We start from the raw sequence: 27,506 nt of genomic DNA, 5'->3' as shown, positions 1-27,506 counted from the left end.
TGAGGACGCTTGAACCTCCTCTGCTTCTCGCTTGCCCGCACGTGTCCGCATCGACCTACCCTGTTCCGTTCAGCACTCTCGGCCAGATCCGGCGCCTCCCTGCACCCCGGCCCCGTCCCTGGCTCCAAGTCACCGCGCCGCCCCACCGGAGTCCACCAGTGACGGTGACCTCCGCCTCCCTGCGCCCCTACTGTCGCCATTGCTCTACTCCTGTCGAGCAGAGGACGAGCGGCCTCGATCTCAACCGATCCGGCCCAGCTGCGAACTAGCCTGCCTCCCGCGCCAAGGGCCCTCAAGGCCCAGAGGCCTCCCCTCCAACTCATGGGCCAAGCCCATGGTGAGGCCACTCTGAGCCCCCTTTTTTCCCATTGTTGGGCCGACCAGATTCGGCCCAGTTCCTGTTTTTTTTCAGGTCTGCGATTTTGCCTTTATTCCACAGACAGCAGTTTTGCAGGAAACCCCCTAGACAACATGCATATAATAACTCACAATTGGTGCATCGGATTAAAATGAATTATATATTAAAGTTGCTTAGAATTTTGTGTAGATTAATAATATCCAACTTTCATCTATGTGTAAAAATTTTAAAGTGATATTTGATTAAATTTGCTCCTATGTCATGCTAAAATGCTTTAATTCATAACTAATTAACCGTAGCTCCAAACTTAATAAACTTTATATGTAAATGGGGTGGAAAAATGCCTAGTTTAACATGCTGGCTTTACTTTGCATGTTTAACAACTCTAAAATATTGTTTAGGGCAGAACATTACCAAACCTATAATATGCTCATGAGGATTTTTCCGAACTTGTTGTTTTATTGTTCCGGCCTCATTTAAACTTGCCTAGATAGATAGTTTCATCATGATTCACCTCTTGCCATGCTAACAACATTGAATATTGTTGGGTACATAAACGAGATCGAACTAAATAACTTGAATGTGGTGTTTCGTCAATATGCAACGGAGTTGCATGTTGAGCTCCACTTAATTTGTAGGATTGTTTGTGCATTTTGCCATGCCATGCTTCATTAAACCGGACATGCATCATACTTGATTGTGCATCATACCATGTTTATGTGGTGGTTGTTTACTATGTTGTTTGCTTTCTTTCAAGTGTACTTCTTCTCGGTAATCTGGTAACGTCATGTTATGAGGATTCGTTCGACTACGTATGTTTATCTTCTTCATGGACTCGTTCTTCTTCCTTGCGGGATCTCACGCAAGATGACCATACCCTCAAAATCACTTCTATCTTTGCTTGCTAGTTGCTCGCTCTTTTGCTTTGCCTATGCTGCGATACCTACCACTTGCTTATCATGCCTCCCATATTGTTAAGCCAAGCCTCTAACCCACCTTGTCCTAGCAAACCATTGTTTGGCTATGTTACCGCTTTGCTCAGCCCCTCTTATAGCGTTGCTAGTTGCAGGTGAAGATTGGAGTTTGCTCCTTGTTGGAACATGGATATTTTGTTGGGATATCACAATATATCTTATTTACTTAACGCATCTATATACTTGGTAAAGGGTGAAAGGCTTGGCCTTATGCCTGGTGTTTTGTTCCACTCTTGCCGCCCTAGTTTCCGTCATATCGGTGTTATGTTCCCGGATTTTGCGTTCCTTACATGGTTGGGTTATAATGGGAACCCCTTGACAGTTCGCCTTGAATAAAACTCCTCCAGCAAGGCCCAACATTGGTTTTACCATTTGCCACCTAGCCTTTTCTCTCCCTTGGGTAGGCCTGCCCAAGGGTCATCTTTATTTAAACCCCCTGGGCCAGTGCTTGTCTAAGTGTTGGTCCAAACTAAGCGATGTCCGGAGCTACCAGGGGCAACTCTAGGCTGGCCCACCCGACGTCTGGCTCATCCGGTGTGCCCTGAGAACGAGATATGTGCAGCTCCTATCGGGATTTTTCAGCACATCTGGGTGGCTTTGCTGGTCTTGTTTTACCATTGTCGAAATGTCTTGTTACCGGGATTCCGAGTCTGATCGAGTTGTCTTGGGAGAAGGAATATCCTTCATTGACCGTGAGAGCTTGTGATGGGCTAAGTTGGGACACCCCTGCAGGGATTTGATCTTTAGAAAGTCGTGCCCGCGGTTATGGGCAGATGGGAATTTGTTAATGTCCAGTTGTAGAAAACCTGAAGTTGATCTTAATTAAAATACATCAGCGACATTGCTTACAATGCGGTTATGCCTCTAAGTCGTGCTCTGACATGTGGGAGATATAGCCACATCATGGGCGTTACATCCACGTACCCCCAAATGATCAGAAACGGAGCCAAAACCCTAATTCCACCGTCGTACCTTTCTGTATCCACGAGATCCCATCTTCGGGCCTATTCCGGAGCTCCGCCGGAGGGGGCATCGGTCACAAAGGGCTTCTACATCAACACCATAGCCTCTCCGATGAAGTGTGAGTAGTTTACTTCAGACCTACGGGTCCGTAGTTAGTAGCTAGATGGCTTCTTCTCTGTTTTTGGATCTCAATACAATGTTCTCCCCCTCTCTTGTGGAGATCTATTCGATGTAATCTTCTTTTTGCGGTGTGTTTGTTGAGACCGATGAATTGTGGGTTTATGATCAAGTCTATCTATGAATAATATTTGAATCTTCTCTGAATTCTTTTATGTATGATTGGTTATCTTTGCAAGTCTCTTCGAATTATCAGTTTGGTTTGGCCTACTAGATTGATCTTTCTTGCAATGGGAGAAGTGCTTAGCTTTGGGTTCAATCTTGCGGTGTCCTTTCCCGGTGACAGTAAGGGCAGCAAGACACGTATTGTAGTGTTGCCATCGAGGATAACAAGATGGGGTTTTCTTCATATTGCATGAGTCTATCCCTCTACATCATGTCATCTTGCTTAAGGCATTACTCTGTTTTAACTTAATACTCTAGATGGATGCTGGATAGCGGTTGATGAGTGGAGTAATAGTAGTAGATGCAGGCAGGAGTCGGTCTACTTGTCTCGTACGTGATGCCTATATACATGATCATACCTAGATATTCTCATAACTATGCTCAATTCTGCCAATTGCTTAGCAGTAATTTGTTCACCCACCATAGAATACTTATGCTCTCGAGAGAAGCCACTAGTGAAACCTATGGCCCCCGGGTCTATCTTTATCATATCAATCTCCTACTACTTAGTTATTTTGCTATTTACTTTGCTTTGATTTTACTTTGCATCTTTATCATAAAAATACCAAAAATATTACCTTATCATATCTATCAGATCTCACTCTCGTAAGTGGCCCTATAGGGATTGACAAACCCTATTTGCGTTGGTTGCGAGGATTTATTTGTTTTCTGTAGGTACGAGGGACTCATGCGTAGCCTCCTACTGGATTGATACCTTGGTTCTCAAAAACTGAGGGAAATACTTACGCTACTTTGCTGCATCATCCCTTCCTCTTCGGGGAAAACCAACGCAGTGCTAAAAGAGGTAGCAAGAGTCATGTCCCCTTTTACTATATTGCTATAGATGCCATTGAAAAAACTACAAGAAAAATGTAAAAAAGTCGGGAGAACAAGATTACCCTGCACAGTACCAAATCGATTCGCACTTCCCTCAACAACAACAAAAAACAAATCAATTCCCACCAAAGAAAGAGTAATGTCCCTTTTTATATGATTACAGATGTGATGATCTCGAATTTCAATTTTTGAATCCACGTTATGTTGAATTCGAATATATCGTTAGGTGACCTTGCGGTTTATAATTGATGTAGTCGTACATTTTGATCTTCCTTCATATATGAACATTTTACTCCACCATGTGAACATATATATTGTCGTTTACCATATGGACTAAATTTGAATCAATTTTCCTTATTTGAATATGATTGTTGTCAAGTTATACAATAATTTAAATATTATCTTGATAACAAAAAAACATACATATAGGAGTAATCATATTTCACTATGAACTACATGTACCATACGCTCTCCAATTCGAATATTTGTATCCATTTTATGTTGAATTCAAATCATAGTACATTATTGGTCTAGGTAGCGAGATGTTTGGGATAATCTAAACCCTGTTTTCATACGTATAATTTTTGGCTGAACTGGGACAAGTTTTGGTATAAGCCTCTTGCAAAACCGGAGATTCTCTCAACAAGCCTCTTGGTTCCGAGAGGGAACATGTCACCTTTGTGTGCGAAACGATATACGCTGCCTCCCCCTGATTTTATTTACAGAGGCAACATAGAACTATATGAGTGCCCTGTTAAATTTTGGAATTATTTCGGGTTCATTTGGCCTTTTTATACATTAATTGAGTTTCTGGACTTTTAATGTGCATAATCTAAATATGAATTGCATGCACATGCTCCGGTGCACCAAAGTGGGTTGAAAATCACATGTGTGTCCTTGCTTGAATTTCTAGGTCCCATGGAAGAAATGAGAATGAAATTCAAACATCTAGGCGTCATGACTCGGCCGAGAACATCGAGAAACTTTGATTTTAAATTCATGTAAATCCAAAACTCGCCTGGAAATCATGAAACTTGGCATGGTGTCATGTCATGGCACTAACATGTTGTGGTAAAAAATTGGGCCGATTTGGAAGCTCGTGGTTCTAAGAGGGAACGTGCCACCTTTGAGTGTGAAACGATATACGCTGCCCCCCCTTGAGTTTCTTAACAAAGGAAACATAGAACTACATTAGTGCCCTGTTAAATTTTGGAATTATTCCAGGTTCGTTTGTCGTTTTTTATACATTAATTGAGTTTCTGGTCATTTAATGTGCATAAGTCAAATTTGAACTACAAGCACATGCTCTCGTGCACCAAAGTTGGTTGAAAAATCACATTTGTGTCCTCGGGTGAATTTCTAGGTCCCATGCAAGAAATGAGAATAAAATTAAAACATCTGGGCATCGTGGCTCGGCCGAGAACATTGAGAAACTTGGTTTTCAAATTCTTGTAAATCCAAAACATGTCTTAAAATCATGAAACTTGGCATGGATGTCATGTCATGGTACTACCATGTTGTGGTAAAAAAATTGGCCGAATAGGAACAGATTTTGGTATAAGCTTCTTGCAAACCGAAGCTTCTCTCAAGAAGGCTCGTGGTTCTGAGAGGGAACGTGCCACCTTTGAGTGCGAAATGATATACGCTGTCCCCCTTGAGTTTATTTACAAAGGCAACCTAGAACTACATGAGTGCCCTGTTAAATTTTGGAATTATTCTGGCTTCGTTTGGCCTTATTTACACATTAATTGAGTTTTTGGTCATTTAATGTGCATAATTCAAATTTGAACTACAAGCACATGCTCACGTGCACCAAAGTTGGTTGAAAAATACATTTGTGTCCTCAGTTGAATTTCTACTCCCTCCTTCCATCTATATAGGTCCTAATGCGTTTTTCGAGGCTAACTTTGACCAAACGTTAGAGCAATAATATATGACATGCAACTTACACAAAGCATACCTTCAAATTTGTATGTCAAAGGAGCTTCCAATAATATAATTTTCATAGTATACATCTCATGTGCTATTAATCTTGTCAATAGTCAAAGGTTGTCTTGAAAAACACATTATGCCCTATATAGGTGGAAGGAGGGAGTAGGTCCCATGCAAAAATGAGAATAAATTTCAAACATCTGGGCATCGTGGCTCGGTCGAGAACATTGAGAAACTTGGTTTTAAAATTATGAAACTTGGCATGGTGTCATGTCATGGTAGTACCATGCCGTGGTAAAAAAATTTGGCCGAATAGGAACAAATTTTGGTATAAGCTTCTTGCAAATCGAGCTTCTCTCAAGAAGGCTCGTGGTTCTGGGAGGGAACATGTCACCTTTGTGTGCATAATTCAAATTTGAAATACAAGCACATGTTCCAGTGCACCAAAGTTGATTGAAAAATCACATGTGTGTCCTCGGGTAAATTTCTAGGATCCATGCAAGAAGTGGGAATGAAATTCAAAATTCTGGGTGTCGTGGCTGGGTTGGAAACATTGAGAAACTTAGTTTTTTAATTCCTGTAAATCGAAAACACGCATGAAAATAATGAAACTTAGCTTGGTGCCATGACATGGCACCAACATGCTGTGGTAAATTTGCAGTCCGATTTGAGAAGGCGCACACATTAAAAATCAACAAAGTCATTTTGGAACAAGTGCTGTCATGTTACAATCGGAAACACAAGTATTATTGAAACCGCGGGCATTCTACTTACTAGTACCATTTGCGTGCCACCACGCGTCCCCATTTTTTATTAGCTAGGAGGCGCCGTGCATGGTAGCTATTTGAGTACGAGAGGCATGCGATCAGACCCCTGCGCGTGCTTATCGGAGGAGAGCCCTTTGACCTCCATCTGCCGTCCACCTCTCTCCCAAGGTCTCCATTAATGGCGCCCGAGCCTTTGTTTAATGGCGTGGCTATGTCTCACTCGACTGAGATTTAAGAGAGAAAAAAGAAAATCTGAAAGCACGGATCTTTATGTAAGATCCGACAGACCTATATAGCATCTACTGCGACTTATAGCAAGACTGATGAATATATAAGGACGATTAATTTTTTTTTGATCAAAGAAGGGCTTGCCCCTTCCGATTTTCATTACTGAAAACCACCACAATTCACAAGAAGTTTAGCACAACTCCAGCCTAACACGAAGGACTAAAAGCTACCAGATTGAAATCGCAACATCCCAAGAGGCCAACAAAGGTCAAACATCCGTGCTAGAACCCAACATTTCACAACCGACGACACAATCCACATCCTAAACCGATTATTGCATCAAAAGAAACTAGGAAACTGAAGGAAGCCGAACAACAACTAGAAGAACAACAACGCGAGGGTCGCCACAACAAGAGTTTTCTTCATCCCAGCCTTGCAACATTGATCTTCCACAGAAAGATAAGGACGATTAATTGTCTTACATAATTAGAAAGATAATTAAAAAAGCCACATGCGGCTACGCCCGAAATACACAAGGGCAAAAGAAGAAGGAAGACACGGATCTGGCTCGGTGATCTCTACTTTCTTGATGCGTTGCTGCAGGCCGCGGGAACTAGTCTCCGTGGCGAGCGGCGATGAGCTCTTTCGTGCCCTCAAGACGCTGCTTGAGAACATCCACGGATTCCTCCACCAACCTTTGGCGCTCATTGCGGAGCATGTCATTCTCGTCCATAAGTTTCTTGACGATGACGCCGGTCCTCTTCAACAAGGCACTGGTCTCCTCCTGCTAGTCTGCACTTTGGACAATCTTCTCCCTCAGTAGGTCACGCTCGGCCCGGAGCCTCTCATTGCCCTCCCTTAGTTGCCGGATGACGCCGGTAGCCTGTTCAAACGAGGCTTTCATGTCGTCCCACAACCTCGCCCAGCCGGAGATCTGATCCATCTGGCTATGGACGATCGCATGCATGCGCCTGTAACAGTCATCGCCTGCCCGCAAGAAATTTTCCCAGGCCGCCATGGCGTGGCGGGACATCTCTACTGCATTCATGGCACGGCGGGACATCTCTGCTGCTTTCACGGTGTGGCCGGACCAGTCTGCTGCATCGACGGTGCGGCGGGACCTCTGTGCTGCTTCAGCGGCGCAGCGGGACCTCTGTGCTGCTACTTCCGTGCGGCGGGACATGTCGGCTGCTCTCGCAGTGAGGCGGGACATCTCTCGTGCTTCCGCTTCCATGCTCGCCTCTCCCTGGTGGCAATCTCTCGGCCCAGAACTCACGCTCGCCATGGCAGATGCAAGGGAAGGATGCTGAATGACTTGTTTGTTTTTGTGGATGAGGAGTTGAGGAGGAATGTGCAGTCATCTTAGCATACTAGTATTTATAACCGAGTACTAATACGCTCCTAAGTGGGAAACCGTTTAGGTTGTGATCGGTGTGAACAGGTTTGCAATTCAATATAGCATGGAGTAATTTGGAATGTGACGAGATGCAAGCTCAAAATTTATTGACGGTTCTAGTTTCGAAGTGCGACACTATTCCCGGATGGAGTACTTCTTTTTCTACTCCCTCCTTTCCGGTTTTATAGGGCTTATCTCAAAATTTTAGTTTTTCCATTTTATAAGGCTCAATTTGGTTGTTCCCCAACACATGTTCAGATTCCAAGGTGCATTAAATCATTGCATCCAAGTGTTAAGAGAAAATTGACCAATGCATGTACTTTATGCATGCATGCATTGCAATTAATGCATTGATAAACACAATTTTTTGAGAAAAACAAGAGCATTAATTAGGTGCTTTTGCAAACTACAAAAAATATTCCACCACTCACCATCTTGGTTGGTGAGCATGGTGAGGTCCATCGAGACCTTAGACTAGCCACAGTGGGAGTAACTTCAGTAGTAACATCGAGTCCAACTCAGCAAATTTGCTTATGTGGCTCTGAGTTAATAAGGAGAGAGATAGTTATAGTAACGTAGCTAGTTACTGTAACATCACATGTCCCAAAGCAATATGAGTCTATAACCTAATAAATGAAGGTTTGCATGTTACCACACTTATGTTACTACCCACTATGAAGGTAGTAACATAGTCTAGGGATATGTGTATGTTACTAGTGTATGTTACTCTCCATTGTGGCTAGTCTTGGAGAGCTCCATCGTCAGGTCCTGTTCGGTCTGCATGATCTCGCCCTCCTCGTGAACAACCATCTCTCGACTTGGGCCGGGGTATTACAAAGCTTTACCGTCACATATTTTATACTACTTCAAGGTGCATTAAATCAACACATGCAAGTATCAAAAGGAGAGTCACGGCATGCATGCATGCATTGTAATTAATGCATCGGTAAACGCAAATTATTGAAATATATCAAGTGCAGTGCTTTGATGTGTCGCATCAACTCATACATCAACGAGAAGTTTGATTATCCTCTCCCTAGCGGACTTAACTGCACCTGCCTTTGGCTGTATGACAGGTTGGCGACACACCTGTTGGGCCCACCTGTCATACACGCAAAGGCAGGAGCGTCCCTCCCTCGCCCATGAGCGTGGTGGCTGGCAAGACTAGGAGAATCTTTTGCTACACGCTCTCCCTCCCGCACACGGTGGACATGCAGCAGTTCAATCGGTGTCAGATGACCAGAAGCGTACTGTAGTACTCCTCCAGTGCAGTAGTTCATGACAATAGATGCATTTTATGTGTAGATTCACTCATTTTTCTCCGTATGTGGTCCATAGTGAAATCTCTCCAAAGACTTATATTTAGGAACGGAGGGGGTAGTATAGTACTAGTATATACCGCATCATTCTTTGCTCCTTCTTACTACTCCGACATGTGGGAGAGCCAGCATCCAGGTCGACGTGTCATGCACCAGATTAGAGCGCGGAACGGAAGGGGGGCATCACCCCGGTCGGAGCGCCAGTAATTCATGACTATAGTGAGTGGTCATATCACAAGTCTTTCCAACAGTAACGCGCCGTCAAATCGAACAACCCCACTCGCTCACCCTCCTCGCCTCTCTGTCAAACCGCCTACCCGAAAATTGCCATGCGTACTGCCCAGGAAAAACCCCGCCCTCAACTTTTAACTACGCGAAAATAGTTCGAGCTTGTTCATTCTATATAAATACAACACTTACTGTATGTTTATTCACCCGTGGGGTTGTTCATCGAATGGAGGGGTGGGGATCACAAGTGAACAATACTATAGTACTACTAGTAGTAAGTAGGAGTCGTACAGTAGTCACCTTAAATAGAGAGTTTCTTTTCTTTAATGCCACGTACACAAATTGAAACGCTTGTTGTGGAGAGAAAAAAGATAATCACTCCACTATATATGGACGCAGGGGCCTGAGCGCTTGCTTTACTAGGGTTGCTCTCTTCATTCTCTCATCCTCTCCAGATATAAAGAAGACAGCGGTAGCGACATTTTCTCTGTGCTCACCGCTGGTCACAGATCCGGCCGGACCCCTTCGGCCGGTGTGTGTAGAGGACTAAAAGGTGCATCGTTCACACGGTCATCGCCGCCGAGGGAGGAAACTCACAACTGCCAGAGGGGCCCGATCCTCTGCCCGTGCCGTTCTCTCGACACAGCGCCGGCTCGAGAGGTCCTCCGACCCTTCTTCCTACCTGCCGTATTGTCCGCAGATCCGATCTGCTGCCGCCGACATCCTGGCGACCCTCAGGTATAAGTTCTTCGAAAGCGGCCTTGCTCTACCGCCCCAGCTCCCCACGTGTCTGCATGTGCATCTTTTTCTACTCCCATCAGCTCTTCCAAAGCCACCTAAATTTTTAGTATTATTAGAGGTAAGGCTACTTCATGCACTCGAATCTAGGGCTTTGTTCAAACAACGAAGAAAGGGGGAAAAGTTGTAGCATGAATCTAGGACTTGATTCAAAGAGGAAATAATATGATGAGAGTAGTAGAGACCGAATACCCAACTGGTCTCTTGGTTGAAAAGGGAAATAATGGGAAAAGGCAGTACAAACTGGATAAGGAACATATCTATTATTGGTTGAAAAAAGGATAGAAAGTGGCGGCTGGTGGACAAGTCAACAGAGTATGTCCAGGATTAGATTTGCTACCATCACATAGTAAAAGGTCTCCAGGATTAGATTTGCTGCCCTCACATAGTAAAAGGTCTCAGGATTAGATTTGCTGCCCTCACATAGTAAAAGGTCTCAGGATTAGATTTGCTGCCCTCACATACTAAAAGGTCTCCAGGATTAGATTTGCTGCCCTCACATAGTAAAAGGTCTTCAGGATTAGATTTGCTGCCCTCACATAGTAAATGGTCTCCAGGATTAGATTTGCTGCCCTCACATAGTACAAGATCTCTAGGATTAGGTTTGTTGCCCTCACATCGCATGAACAAACTCGGCATCACCACTTTATGCCTCCTTGTAGGTACATTGTGCTGATGCGTCCACTGTCGCATGTCCTTATACCAACCTTTTTGTTGTTGTTAATGTAAGGGCGCATGTAAAATGAAGCGATCACACTGTTACCTTAGAGACATGTCTAACCAGTGTTATTGTTAATCTAATGCCTCCAGTGATAAGATGCAATTAAACTGTGTTACAAATGGCACTCCTGCTGTTTTCCCCAGTATGATAAGTAAGTTGCTCCTTTACGCTACTGAGTGTCCTGGTATCCCCACGATCCCATGCCCTTAAACCAACTCTTTAGCCGCAATTGATTTACTGTGTCTGGTAAACAAGCAATGCCACCATTAAAGTAATCCAATATTTGAGGAATCTCATTGTTGATCGTAATGCTTCCGGTAACATGAAGCATTGCTGACGTTTTAAAATTTCTACTGTCCTTGCGTGATTGCCATGAACATAATTAAGATGCTTCTTTCATTTTGTATATGTTTCGTATATTCTCATTGACCAGCAACTGTTTACTTTCTATCTTTTTGTGCAGATAGGGATATCCATTTCACCTTGTTGCTATTGTGACCTTTTGGTGAACTGCACAAAACACTTTTTTTGGAATGAGTGTCTTGTGCAGTTCAACTAAAATGTAACATGGGCAACGTCTCTCAATTTTGGTGGAACTGCACAAAATGGTGATTGGAGTTCCCAAAATCTCCGTCGATTTCTGCTGGTAATCTCGTGCAACATTTTATTAGCCTTTGCAAGATGGAGCCGTCACTGTCACCACAACACTACTAGGGAAAAGCCTAGCAGCAGCGCGGGTTTTGGGCCTATTAGCAGCGCGGGGGCCGGCGCTACTAATAAGGCGCTACAGCTAACGTATAGCAGCAGCGCGGGTGCCACCCGCGCTACTACTACGTCCGTTAGTAGTAGCGTGGGTAAAAACCCGCGCTACTACTAACCCGCGGAATTTTTTTCGAATTTTTTGCGCGAATTTTCAAATTTCTGAATTATTTTAACCTCTAATCTCTAATCACCCTCATCGCTGCTCAATTTAATCTCTAATCATCCCTCATCATTCCAAATCATCTAACTTCCCGGACGGTCACCCATCCTCTCACTACTCCAGCCTAAGCACACTTAACTTCAGGGTTCTATTCTCCCTCGATTCCAAGTCTGCACTTGTTGTTTTCCTGACAATAGTAAGATGTCAATCCTATTAACCCTCGAGAGTTTAGTTTGAGCATGAAGTCACACATTTCGCTGTTTGAGTTTAAAACTATTTTTCTAAAAAACAATAATTATTTAGTAACACTAATATTTCTTGAATAAGGAGTTTGACCACATTTTGACCAAAGTTTGACCACAGTTTGACTAGATTTGACCAAAATTCCAAAAAACTGAAATAATTATTTAGTAACACTAATATTCTTGAATAATTATTTAATAACACTAATACTTCTTGAATAAGTATTTTGACCACAGTTTGACCAGATTTGACCAAAATTTTAAAAAAAACTAAAATTTGAGCATAACTTTTTTTCCTTTTAGAATTTGAGGATTCTAAAAATTTGCAAATAGGCCGTAGGCGGTCTCCATCGTATGCGGATTTTCGTGCTGAACATTTTGATATATTATACGTTTTTTTCTGACATCGTATGCAAAAGTTATAGCCGTTTTACATTTTCCCTACACTTTGCAAAACATGTACAAATTTAAGTTTTTAAATTTTCCTAACTAGTAGATGTAGTAACATAACTACATCTCGAAGGATTTTAATTTTTGAAACATTTTGATATATTATACGTTTTTTCTAACATCGTATGCAAAAGTTATAGCCGTTTTACATTTTCCCTACACTTTTTGCAAAACATGTCCAAATGTAAGTTTTTAAATTTTCCTAACTAGTAGATGTAGTAACATAACTACATCTCGAAGGATTTTAATTTTTGAAGTTTTTATCATTTTCTTTGTCTTTTTACAAAACCGAAAAGGCGATCCACCGGTGGGGTAGAGTTTCAAAATGGGACCTTTAGTAGTAGCGAGGGATTTTACCCCTCGCTACTACTATGGCATGTCCCAGAGGGGCACGGTTGAGACCTCTTAGTAGTAGCGAGGGGTAAAAACTTAGTAGTAGCGCAGGTTTATAACCCTCGCTACTACTATGGCATGGCCCAAGGGCACGGTAGAGACCGCTTAGTAGTAGCGAGGGGTAAAAACCAGCGCTACTGCTATCAACTTAGTAGTAGCGAGGGTTAAAAACCCGCGCTACTACTATGGCATGTCCCGGGGGGCACGGTAGAGACCGCTTAGTAGTAGCAAGGGTAAAAAACCAGCGCTACTGCTATCAACTTAGTAGTAGCGAGGGTTAAAAACCCGCGCTACTGCTACTTAGCAGCAGCGCCTGATTTTACAGCGCGCTGCTGGTAAGATTCTGTGTATAGACTTTTCCCTAGTAGTGCAATGGCACTTTATTTTAGTGGAACTGCACAAAAGGATAAGAAAATTATAGTTGCACCTTACATGAGCCGGACAGCCAACCTTAATGTTCCTCAATTTTAGTGCAACTACTAGTGAAGAACCTGCCAGCTCACAAGAGCAAGTACTTCTTGCTAGCTGAATGATCCAATCTTTGCTTCATTTCAGGTGAACTGCAGAAAAAGGCGCATGAATTGAATCATGGAACTCCAGGCAGACCTCATTCAAGTAGAGCTGGAGGTTGACTTCAAGGAGGCCGCTATTAAAGCGAAATCATGCTCTCCTGTCTCCTTATTTGTGTTGTGCAAACATGCTGTGCAAACAGGAATACTCAACTACAGATTTGTGACGGTCAAGAGCATTCGCCAAGTTCTTCATTTGTATGACATGATGATGCAGAGGACAACAACCATAACAAACAGTTCAAACTTGGTAGTATTATCTTTGTGAAAGTGCGACAAATGTGCTGATTGTGTGCGTCCTGAGAATAATAATTCTAATTGTTGTGCATGTTGATCCTGTGGCACTGATAGAACGAGCGAATGCATTGCTTGTTTTAAGTATAAATTTCTATTAAAGCTAATTAAATTTAAGTAAAGTGACCACTAACTCCTGTTATTAGAGTACCAATACAGACCCGCTCGTGAACCGACGTGTGGCCGAGGGTGCATCTTCTGCCGGGCGTGTAGCGGACGAGGGAGGGGTAGTAACTGTTGTCACCTATACACACTCAGCTTATTGTTGAATCTAGTTCCCCAAGAGCTGAAAAACGAACTGCTGCCGCCGCCTACACACTCGTTCACTCGAAGAGACTCCAATGGCGATCCGAGGAGTGAGCGTGCTGGATATGGACTTCAGTAAGGAGTTCCCCTTTGAGTTCGCCGTTCAGTCCTATGGCTGCACCAAGTTGAATGTGATGTACACCAACGATACGGACTCGGTGAAGCTCTGCCTCGCCTCAGTCCTATGGCCGCTCTAGGTTCTGGAGCATTCGCCCGTTTCATCGGTGGCGCCGACTGCACCTTCGCTACGGTGGAGAGAAGCAAGAACGCAACGATTCGGCCATCTGGTGCAACAAGCTTGTTGACATCCAGAAGCAATACAAGATCATCAGCAACGGGCAGGAGAAGGACTCCGTGGTTGACCTCGCTGAGACCATCATCGACCCCTGATACGCCAACATGAAAGAAGACGACCTGAACACATGGGAGGTACCTCTGAATCTAGCCTACATAACCTACGCGGCCAAGGACGCATACGCATGCTACAACATGTACATGCATATCTTGGACATGAGGGCGTGTCTGCTTCCCGTAACCGACGAGTACACGGACAGCCGCAGCGTCATGATCAAGCATGCCATGAAGGTCTAGATGTTGTACTTTATCTGTTTATAAGCACCTTTATCATCTGAGTGTTTCATGCATTAGCCTATGTGTCGTAATTATCTGTTTTGTCTGAAATATTTATTTTAAGAACCCATTAACATGATTGCTTTTTTAGTGGCTATTTGCTTATGTATGTAAACTAGTTCACTTGTCCTAAAAAAACTAGTTCACTCGGCTGCTGTGCTATGAATCTCCTTCCTCCCAACATATTCCCCTCCTCAGGTGGACCCAGCAGGTCTCTGAATTTTCTCCCACTTTCTTTTTCGATGTAAACTGAGTTTTCTCCCAGTACTTTCCCCTAGAACCAACTCAACTATCCCACGTCTAGCCTAAAAAATAATAATACCCCACGTACTATTAACTCATGAAATTAAAATGATATTTTATTTCGTAAGTTGAAAGTTCTTACAAAATAAGAATAATAATTGTTTATATATAACTTGGCAAGTTAACTCCTAGTGATTGCGTACATAAGCTTGCAAAGATTTTACTGACGTGCATGAAGGAAATATGCCCTAGAGGCAATAATAAAGTTATTATTTATTTCCTTATATCATGATAAATGTTTATTATTCATGCTAGAATTGTATTAACCGGAAACATAATACATGTGTGAATACATAGACAAACAAAGTGTCACTAGTATGCCTCTACTTGACTAGCTCGTTAATCAAAGATGGTTATGTTTCCTAACCATAAACAAGTAGTTGTTATTTGATTAACGGGATCACATCATTAAGTGAATGATCTGATTGACATGACCCATTCCACTAGCTTAGCACCCGATCGTTTAGTATGTTGCTATTGCTTTCTTCATGACTTATACATGTTCCTATGACTATGAGATTATGCAACTCCCGTTTACCAGAGGAACACTTTGTGTGCTACCAAACGTCACAACGTAACTGGGTGATTATAAAGGAGCTCTACAGGTGTCTCCAAAGGTACATGTTGGGTTGGCGTATTTCGAGATTAGGATTTGTCACTCCGATTGTCGGAGAGGTATCTCTGGGCCCTCTCGGTAATGCACATCACTTAAGCCTTGCAAGCACTGCAACCAATGAGTTAGTTGCGGGATGATGTATTACAAAACGAGTAAAGAGACTTGCCGGTAACTAGATTGAACTAGGTATTTGGAATACCAACGATCGAATCTCGGGCAAGTAACATACCGATGACAAAGGGAACAACGTATGTTGTTATGCGGTCTGACCGATAAAGATCTTCATAGAATATGTAGGAGCCAATATGAGCATCTAGGTTCCGCTATTGGTTATTGACCGGAGACATGTCTCGGTCATGTCTACATTGTTCTCGAACCCGTAGGGTCCGCACGCTTAAGGTTACGATGACAGTTTTATTTATGAGTTTATACATTTTGATGTACCGAAGTTTGTTCGGAGTCCCGGATGTGATCACGGACATGACGAGGAGTCTCAAAATGGCCGAGACATAAAGATTGATATATTGGAAGCCTATGTTTGGATACCGGAAGTGTTCCGGGTGAAATCGGGATTTTACCGGAGTACCGGGAGGTTACCGGAACCCCCCGGGAGCTAAATGGGCCATGATGGGCCTTAGTGGAAAAGAGAAGAGGCAGCCCTACATGGGCCGCGCGCCCCTCCCCTCCCTTGGTCCGAATAGGACAAGGAGAGGGGGCCGGCCCCTCTCTCTCTTTCCCCCCCTCCGTGAATCCTATTCCAACTAGGATTGGGGGGGGGGGGGAATCCTACTCCCAGAGGGAGTAGGACTCTCCTGGCGCGCCCTCCTTGGCCGGCCGCCTCCCCCCTTTAGTCCTTTATATACGAAGGCAGGGGCACCCCAGAGATACACAAGTTGATCCACGTGATCTATTCCTTAGCCGTGTGCGGCGCCCCTGCCACCATAGTCCTCGATAATATTGTAGCGGTGCTTAGGCGAAGCCCTGCAGCAGTAGTACGTCAAGATCGTCACCACGCCGTCGTGCTGGCGGAACTCTTCCCCGACACTTTGCTGGATCGGAGTCCAGGGATCGTCATCGAGCTGAACGTGTGCTAGAACTCGGAGGTGCCGTAGTTTTGGTGCTTGATCGGTCGGATCATGGAGACGTACGACTACATCAACCAAACGCTTCCGTTGTCGATCTACTAGGTATGTAGATCATACTCCCCTCTCGTTGCTATGCATCACCATGATCTTGCGTGTGCGTAGGAAAATTTTGAAATTACTACGAAACCCAACAGTGGCATCCGAGCCTAGGTTTTATATGTTGATGTTATATGCACGAGTAGAACACAAGTGAGTTGTGGGCGATATAAGTCATACTGCTTACCAGCATGTCATACTTTGGTTTGGGGGTATTGTTGGACGAAGCGGCCCGGACCGACATTACGCGTACGCTTACGCGAGACCGGTTCACCCGACGTGCTTTGCACATAGGTGGCTTGCGGGTGACAGTTTCTCCAACTTTAGTTGAATCGAGTGTGGCTACGCCCGGTCCTTGCGAAGCTTAAAACAACACCAACTTGACAAACTATCGTTGTGGTTTTGATACGTAGGTAAGATTGGTTCTTGCTTAAGCCCGTAGCAGCCACGTAAAAAACTTGCAACAACAAAGTAGAGGACGTCTAACTTGTTTTTGCAGGGCATGTTGTGATGTGATATGGTCAAGACATGATGCTAAATTTTAGTGTATGAGATGATCATGTTTTGTAACCGAGTTATCTTCAACTGGCAGGAGCCATATGGTTGTCTCTTTATTGTATGCAATGCAATCGCGCTGTAATACTTTACTTTATCACTAAACGGTAGCGATAGTTGTGGAAGCACAAGCTCGGCGAGACGACAACGATGCTACGATGGAGATCAAGGTGTCGCGCCGGTGACGATGGTGATCACGATGGTGCTTCGGAGATGGAGATCACAAGCACAAGATGATGATGGCCATATCATATCACTTATATTGATTGCATGTGATGTTTATCTTTTATGCATCTTATCTTGCTTTGATTGACGGTAGCATTATAAGATGATCTCTCACTAAATTATCAAGTAGTGTTCTCCCTGAGTATGCACCGTTGCGAAAGTTCTTCGTGCTGAGACACCACGTGATGATCGGGTGTGATAGGCTCTATGTTCAAATACAACGGGTGCAAAACAGTTGCACACGCGGAATACTCAGGTTAAACTTGACGAGCCAAGCATATACAGATATGGCCTCGGAAAAGGGAGACCGAAAGGTCGAGCGTGAATCATATAGTAGATATGATCAACATAAAGATGTTCACCAATGAAACTACCCCATCTCACGTGATGATCGGACATGGTTTGGTTGATTTGGATCACGTAATCACTTAGAGGATTAGAGGGATGTCTATCTAAGTGGGAGTTCTTTAAGTAAATTAACTGAACTTAAGTTTATCATGAAACTTAGTACCTGATTAGTATCTTGCTTGTTTGTGTTTGATTGTAGATAGATGGCTCGTGCTGTTGTTCCGTTGAATTTTAATGCGTTCCTTGAGAAAGCAAAGTTGAAAGATGATGGTAGCAATTACACGGACTGGGTCCGTAACTTGAGGATTATCCTCATTGCTGCACAGAAGAATTACGTCCTGGAAGCACCGCTGGGTGCCAGGCCTGCTGCAGGAGCAACGCCGGATGTTATGAACGTCTGGCAGAGCAAAGCTGATGACTACTCAATGGTTCAGTGTGCCATGCTTTACGGCTTAGAATCGGGACTTCAACGATGTTTTGAACGTCATGGAGCATATGAGATGTTCCAGGAGTTGAAGTTAATATTTCAAGCAAATGCCCGGATTGAGAGATACGAAGTCTCCAATAAGTTCTATAGCTGCAAGATGGAGGAGAACAGTTCTGTCAGTGAGCATATACTCAAAATGTCTGGGTATAATAATCACTTGATTCAGTTGGGAGTTAATCTTCCAGATGACTGCGTCATTGACAGAATTCTCCAATCACTGCCACCAAGCTAAAAGAGCTTCGTGATGAACTATAATATGCAAGGGATGAATAAGACTATTCCCGAGCTCTTCGCGATGCTGAAAGCTGCGGAGGTAGAAATTAAGAAGGAGCATCAAGTGTTGATGGTCAACTAGACCACTAGTTTCAAGAAAAAGGGCAAAGGAAAGAAGAAGGGGAACTTCAAAAAGAACGGCAAGCAAGTTGCTACTCAAGAGAAGAAACCCAAACCTGGACCTAAGCCTGAAACTGAGTGCTTCTATTGCAAGCAGACTGGTCACTGGAAGCGGAACTGCCCCAAGTATTTGGCGGATAAGAAGGATGGCAAGGTGAACAAAGGTATATGTGATATACATGTTATTGATGTGTACCTTACTAATGCTCGCAGTAGCACCTGGGTATTTGATACTGGTTCTGTTGCTAATATTTGCAACTCAAAACAGGGACTACGGATTAAGCGAAGATTGGCTAAGGACGAGGTGACAATGCGCGTGGGAAACGGTTCCAAAGTCGATGTGATCGCAGTCGGCACGCTACCTCTACATCTACCTTCGGGATTAATATTAGACCTAAATAATTGTTATTTGGTGCCAGCGTTAAGCATGAACATTATATCTGGATCTTGTTTGATGCGAGACGGTTATTCATTTAAATCAGAGAATAATGGTTGTTCTATTTATATGAGTAATATCTTTTATGGTCATGCACCCTTGAAGAGTGGTCTATTCTTGTTAAATCTCGATAGTAGTAATACACATATTCATAATGTTGAAGCCAAAAGATGCAGATTTGATAATGATAGTGCAACTTATTTGTGGCACTGCCATTTAGGTCATATCGGTGTAAAGCGCATGAAGAAACTCCATACTGATGGACTTCTGGAACCACTTGATTATGAATCACTTCGTACTTGCGAACCATGTCTCATGGGCAAGATGACTAAAACGCCGTTCTCCGGTACTATGGAGAGAGCAACAGATTTGTTGGAAATCATACATACAGATGTATGTGGTCCGATGAATATTGAGGCTCGTGGCGGATATCGTTATTTTCTCACCTTCACAGATGATTTAAGCAGATATGGGTATATCTACATAATGAAACATAAGTCTGAAATGTTTGAAAAGTTCAAGGAATTTTAGAGTGAAGCTGAAAATCATCGTAACAAGAAAATAAAGTTTCTACGATCTGATCGTGGAGGAGAATATTTGAGTTACGAGTTTGGTGTACATTTGACAAATTGTGGAATAGTTTCGCAACTCACGCCACCCGGAACACCACAGCGTAATGGTGTGTCCGAACATCGTAATCGTACTTTACTGGATATGGTGCGATCTATGATGTCTCTTACTGATTTACCGCTATCGTTTTGGGGATACGCTCTAGAGATGACCGCATTCACGTTAAATAGGGCACCATCAAAATCCGTTGAGACGACGCCTTATGAATTGTGGTTTGGCAAGAAACCGAAGTTGTCGTTTCTGAAAGTTTGGGGCTGCGATGCTTATGTGAAAAAGCTTCAACCTGATAAGCTCGAACCCAAATCGGAGAAATGTGTCTTCATAGGATATCCAAAGGAGACTATTGGATACACCTTCTATCACAGATCCGAAGGCAAGACTTTTGTTGCTAAATTCGGAAACTTTCTGGAGAAGGAGTTTCTCTCGAAAGAAGTGAGTGGGAGGAAAGTAGAACTTGACGAGGTAACTGTACCTGCTCCCTTATTGGAAAGTAGTGCATCACAGAAAACTGTTTCTGTGACACCTACACCAGTTAGTGAGGAAGCTAACGATGATGATCATGAAACTTCAGAACAAGATACTACTGAACCTCGTAGATCAACCAGAGTAAGATCCGCACCAGAGTGGTACGGTAGTCCCGTTCTGGAAGTCATGCTACTAGATCATGAGGAACCTACGAACTATGAAGAAGCGATGGTAAGCCCAGATTCTGCAAAGTGGCTTGAAGCCATGAAATCTGAGATGGGATCCATGTATGAGAACAAAGTATGGACTTTGGTTGACTTGCCCGATGATCGGCAAGCAATTGAGAATAAATGGATCTTCAAGAAGAAGAATGACGCTGACGGTAATATTACTGTCTACAAAGCTCGACTTGTCGCAAAAGGTTTTCGGCAAGTTCATTGGATTGACTACGATGAGACCTTCTCACCCGTAGCGATGCTTAAGTCTGTCCGAATCATGTTAGCAATTGCCGCATTTTATGATTATGAAATTTGGCAGATGGATGTCAAAACTGCATTCCTGAATGGATTTCTGGAAGAAGAGTTGTATATGATGCAACCAGAAGGTTTTGTCGATCCAAAGGGAGCTAACAAAGTGTGCAAGCTCCAGCGATCCATTTATGGACTAGTGCAAGCCTCTCGGAGTTGGAATAAACGCTTTGATAGTGTGATCAAAGCATTTGGTTTATACAGACTTTTGGAGAAGCCTGTATTTACAAGAAAGTGAGTGGGATCTCTGTAGCATTTCTGATATTATATGTAGATGACATATTACCAATTGGAAATGATATAGAATTTCTGGATAGCATAAAGGGATACTTGAATAAGAGTTTTTCAATGAAAGATCTCGGTGAAGCTGCTTACATATTAGGCATTAAGATCTATAGAGATAGATCAAAACACTTAATTGGACTTTCACAAACCACATACCTTGACAAAGTTTTGAAGAAGTTCAAAATGGATCAAGCAAAGAAAGGGTTCTTGCCTGTGTTACAAGGTGTGAAGTTGAGTAAGACTCAATGCCCGACCACTACAGAAGATAGAGAGAATATGAAATATGTTCCCTATGCATCAGCCATAGGATCTATCATGTATGCAATGTTGTGTACCAGACCTGATGTGTGCCTTGCTATAAGTCTAGCAGGGAGGTACCAAAGTAATCCAGGAGTGGATCACTGGACAACGGTCAAGAACATCCTGAAATACCTGAAAAGGAGTAAGGATATGTTTCTCATATATGGAGGTGACAAAGAGCTCATCGTAAAAGGTTACGTTGATGCAAGCTTTGACACTGATCCGGACGATTCTAAATCGCAAAACGGATACGTGTTTACATTAAACGGTGGAGCTGTCAGTTGGTGCAGTTCTAAACAAAGCATTGTAGCGGGATCTACATGTGAAGCGGAGTACATAGCTGCTTCGGAAGCAGCAAATGAAGGAGTCTGGATGAAGGAGTTCATATCCGATCTAGGTGTCATACCTAGTGCATCGGGTCCAATGAAAATCTTTTGTGACAATACTGGTGCAATTGCCTTGGCAAAGGAATCCAGATTTCACAAGAGAACCAAGCACATCAAGAGACGCTTCAATTCCATCCGGGATCTAGTCCAGGTGGGAGACATAGAGATTTGCAAGATACATACGGATCTAAATGTTGCAGACCCGTTGACTAAGCCTCTTCCACGAGCAAAACATGATCAGCACCAAGGCTCCATGGGTGTTAGAATCATTACTGTGATTATTGACTCTAGTGCAAGTGGGAGACTGAAGGAAATATGCCCTAGAGGCAATAATAAAGTTATTATTTATTTCCTTATATCATGATAAATGTTTATTATTCATGCTAGAATTGTATTAACCGGAAACATAATACATGTGTGAATACATAGACAAACAAAGTGTCACTAGTATGCCTCTACTTGACTAGCTCGTTAATCAAAGATGGTTATGTTTCCTAACCATAAACAAGTAGTTGTTATTTGATTAACGAGATCACATCATTAAGTGAATGATCTGATTGACATGACCCATTCCACTAGCTTAGCACCCGATCATTTAGTATGTTGCTATTGCTTTCTTCATGACTTATACATGTTCCTATGACTATGAGATTATGCAACTCCCGTTTACCAGAGGAACACTTTGTGTGCTACCAAACGTCACAACGTAACTGGGTGATTATAAAGGAGCTCTACAGGTGTCTCCAAAGGTACATGTTGGGTTGGCGTATTTCGAGATTAGGATTTGTCACTCCTATTGTCGAAGAGGTATCTCTGGGCCCTCTCGGTAATGCACAACACTTAAGCCTTGCAAGCACTGCAACCAATGAGTTAGTTGCGGGATGATGTATTACAGAACGAGTAAAGAGACTTGCCGGTAACGAGATTGAACTAGGTATTTGGAATACCGACGATCGAATCTCGGGCAAGTAACATACCGATGACAAAGGGACCAACGTATGTTGTTATGCGGTCTGACCGATAAAGATCTTCGTAGAATATGTAGGAGCCAATATGAGCATCCAGGTTCCGCTATTGGTTATTGACCGGAGACATGTCTCGGTCATGTCTACATTGTTCTCGAACCCGTAGGGTCCGCACGCTTAAGGTTACGATGATAGTTTTATTATGAGTTTATACATTTTGATGTACCGAAGCTTGTTCGGAGTCCCGAATGTGATCACGGACATGACGAGGAGTCTCGAATTGGTCGAGACATAAAGATTGATATATTGGAAGCCTATGTTTGGATACCGGAAGTGTTCCGGGTGAAATCGGGATTTTACCGGAGTACCGGGAGGTTACCGGAACCCCCCGGGAGCTAAATGGGCCATGATGGGCCTTAGTGGAAAAGAGAAGAGGCAGCCCTACATGGGCCTCGCGCCCCTCCCCTCCCTTGGTCCGAATAGGACAAGGAGAGGGGGTCGGCCCCTCTCTCTCTTTTCCCCCCTCCGCGAATCCTATTCCAACTAGGATTGGGGGGGGGGGGGAATCCTACTCCCAGAGGGAGTAGGACTCTCCTAGCGTGCCCTCCTTGGCCGGCCGCCTCCCCCCTTTAGTCCTTTATATACGGAGGAAGGGGCACCCCCGAGATACACAAGTTGATCCACGTGATCTATTCCTTAGCCGTGTGCGGCGCCCCAGCCACCATAGTCCTCGATAATATTGTAGCGGTACTTAGGCGAAGCCCTGCAGCAGTAGTACGTCAAGATCGTCACCACGCCGTCGTGCTGACGGAACTCTTACCCGACACTTTGCTGGATCGGAGTCCGGGGATCGTCATCAAGCTGAACGTGTGCTAGAACTCAGAGGTGTCGTAGTTTCGGTGCTTGATCGGTCGGATCATGGAGACGTACGACTACATCAACCAAACGCTTCCGTTGTCGATCTACTAGGTATGTAGATCATACTCCCCCTCTCGTTGCTATGCATCACCATGATCTTGCGTGTGCGTAGGAAAATTTTGAAATTACTACGAAACCCAACAGTGCAATCATGTGTTTATGTTTTTATAACATTTCTCCGTATAGCCCAACATGATATTTTCACCCAACCCAGCAAGTTCGCGGATTTCAAGAAAAATGCAAATGGAATTTAAACGGGCTGCATAGATGCTACATCATTGTTTCACCCAGCCCACCAAATGGACTAAAAAAACAAATGGACTGGCTGACATGGGGGCCAGTAGGTCGAAGCCTAAGAAGGCGTTGGATTTACATCCACGGTCGGCATTCTTCTTCAATCTCTCATCTTCTTCCCCCAGCGCTGCTGGAACCGCCTGCTCCAGCCTTCGGCGTCCAGCCGCGTTGTTTTGGGCTCCTCAGTGAAGCGCTACCCCGCCGACGGCCAGGCCATCCATCCACTCCGCACCTCCTGTTATTCTCTGCCGAGTGTAGGCCCACCCCACACCCAAACCAGTCAAGTTTCCCTCTCCTCTCCGTCTGCGACTCCACTGCCGCGTCTTCCCCGTCTCCGGGTCGTTCCAGTCTGGGGCCTCGCCGTCGTCCACTGCCTCGGTGCGCTCGGCGCGGCGTGGTCAACATACGAGAGTCATCGGAAGAGGACTGTACGTGGAGAGCCTGACGGCTGGGACCCACGAGGTCCATGGTCGCATGCAAGGAAAGTTCCTCCTTATTACGCACTGTACATGCACTGTACGTGGGAAGGGCTTATGTATTTCGCGAAAAAACGTTCCCCCGCTGACAGTTCGTACCCACCAGCTATATCTTCGCACGCAAGGAAGTGCCTCCATATTATGCACCAAAAAATGAATACCCCCTGCTAGCTAGGACCTACCATAGTGGATGGCTGACTTGTGGGCCTACTAAGTTGACGAGGACGGAGGGCTTTGTCAACTTAGTCAATATGAACGATTCTAGCTCCAGTGACCGTACGATGTCCATCCAACGACCATAGTGCTTCTTCAACCTATGTTCTTCTTGCTCCAGCCGCCCAAAGCAGCGCCGGTCGTGCCGCGCGCTCCTGCCTCTCGTGGCCGGCTGTGATGCCGCGGAGGCCTCACCGCCCCTACTACTCCCACCGCTGGCCCAGGGTATCCCTCTACTCACCCACACCCCCTGTTATTCTGCGGCGACGGCAGCCTCACGCCGCAGCCGAACCAGTGAACCCTCGTACTCCTCTACGCGTGGGCATCCACTGCCGCGTCTTCACCGGCTCCGTGTCGTCCCCTTCCTAGGCCTCGCCGTCGTCCACCACCTTGGTGCTCTCAGCGCGGCGTGGTCAATATGGTCAACGACCAACTTCCATCGGAAGAGTACTGTACGTGGAGAGGCTGACAGCTGGGTCCACGACCATAACCCAGTTTTTTGTGATTTGCCAAGTAAGTCACTGAGGGAGTCCTGGATTAGGGGGTGTCCGGATAGCCGGACTATACCTTCGGCCGGACTCCTGGACTATGAAGATACAAGATTGAAGACTTCGTCCCGTGTTCGGAAGGGACTTTCCTTGGCGTGGAAGGCAAGCATGGCGATACGGATATGTAGATCTCCTACCATTGTGACCGACTCTGTGTAACCCTAGCCCTCTCCGGTGTCTATATAAACCGGAGGGTTTTAGTTCGTAGGACGAACAACAATCATACCATATGCTAGCTTCTAGGGTTTAGCCTCCTTGATCTCGTGGTAGATCTACCCTTGTACTACCCATATCATCAATATTAATCAAGCAGGACGTAGGGTTTTACCTCCATCAAGAGGGCCCGAACCTGGGTAAAACATCGTGTCCCCTGCCTCCTGTTACCATCCGCCTTAGACGCACAGTTCGGGACCCCCTACCCGAGATCCGCCGGTTTTGACACCGACATTGGTGCTTTCATTGAGAGTTCCTCTGTGTCGTCACTTTTAGGCCCGATGGCTTCTCCGATCATTAACAACGATGCGATCCAGGGTGAGACCTTTCTCCCCGGACAGATCTTCGTATTTGGCGGCTTTGCACTGCGGTCCAATTCGCTTGGCCATCTGGAGCAGATCGAAAGCTACGCCCCTGGCCATCAGGTCAGATTTGGAAGTTTGAGCTACACGGCCGACCTCCGCGGAGACTTGATCTTCGACGGATTCGAGCCGCAGCCGAGCGCGCCGCACTGTCACGATGGGCATGATCTAGATCTGCCGCCGAGCAGTGCCCTGGAGGCCGCACCCGCATCGGCTCCGACCCTTAATTTGGAGCCAACTGCACCAATCGAGGATGGGTGGTTGGACACCGCCTCGGGGGCTGCAATCTCTACGGCGATCGAGCCGAACACCATCCCTATTCTCTGCGAAGCCCGTGACTCCAAGGAGCCGGACTCCTCTCTAGACTCCGAGCCCTCCACGCCCCTACCGATCGAACCCGATTGGGCACCGATCATGGAGTTCACTGCCGCGGACATCTTTCAGCACTCTCCCTTCGGCGATATTCTGAATTCACTAAAGTCTCTCTCTTTATCAGGAGAGCCCTGGCCGGACTATGGTCAGCAAGGTTGGGATGCGGATGATGAAGAAATTCAAAGCCCACCCACCACCCACTTCGTCGCCACTGTCGATGATTTAACCGACATGCTCGACTTCGACTCCGAAGACATCGACGGTATGGACGCCGATGCAGGAGACGATCAAGAACCAGCGCCTATAGGGCACTGGAAAGCCACCTCGTCGTATGATATATACATGGTGGACACTCCAAAAGAAGGCAATGGCGATGGAACAGCGGAGGATGACCCCTCCAAGAAGCAGCCTAAGCGCCGGCGTCAGCGATGCCGCTCTAAATCCCGCCAAAGCAAAAACAGTGATTCCGGCACGAGAGATAATAACACCCCGGACAGTGCCGAAGACAACCATCTCCAGCAAGATTCAGCATAGGAGGATGGAGAAGCTAGCCCTCGTGAGAGAGCGGCAGACAGAGAGGTCGAGGACGATAATTATATGCCTCCCTCCGAAGACGAGGCAAGCCTCGACGACGACGAATTTGTCGTGCCGGAGGATCCCATCGAACAAGAGCGTTTCAAACGCAGGCTTATGGCCACGGCGAGCAGCCTCAAGAAAAAACATCTACAACTTGGAGCTGATCAAGATTTGCTAGCCGACAGATGGACTGAAGTCCTTGCGGCCGAAGAGTATGAACTCGAACGCCCCTCCAAGAGCTACCCAAAGCGCAGGTTGCTACCCCGATTAGAGGAGGAAGCACCTAAACCTACATCACCAGCGCATGATGCGGCCGACCGGCCACCCCGTGGCCGCGACAGAGAGGCCTCTCGACCCTCCACTCAAGCCGCACCCCAGCGCTGCTCAAAAAATACCAAGGCATGGGAAAATGCACCAGACCTACGAGATATATTGGAGGACAAGGCAAGTCAAAAAAGATCGATCTACGGATCGCGTGGGCACCCCACAGCACGAGACGGTAATCGTCACTCCGGATACAGTAAATCTGGCCGGGCCGAACACAGTAGACAAAGCTCGTTTGAGCTGCATCGTGATATAACCCAATACAGAGACGCCACACACCCACTATGCTTCACAAATGAAGTAATGGATCATCAAATTCCCGAGGGTTTCAAACCCGTGAACATCAAATCATACGATGGCACAACAGATCCTGCAGTATGGATCGAGGACTATCTCCTTCATATCCACATGGCCCGCGGGGATGACCTACACGCCATCA

The sequence above is a fragment of the Triticum aestivum genome, chromosome 1A (assembly GCF_018294505.1).
Source record: "Triticum aestivum cultivar Chinese Spring chromosome 1A, IWGSC CS RefSeq v2.1, whole genome shotgun sequence".
Lineage (NCBI taxonomy): Eukaryota > Viridiplantae > Streptophyta > Magnoliopsida > Poales > Poaceae > Triticum > Triticum aestivum.
This window is presented reverse-complemented; position numbering follows the sequence as displayed.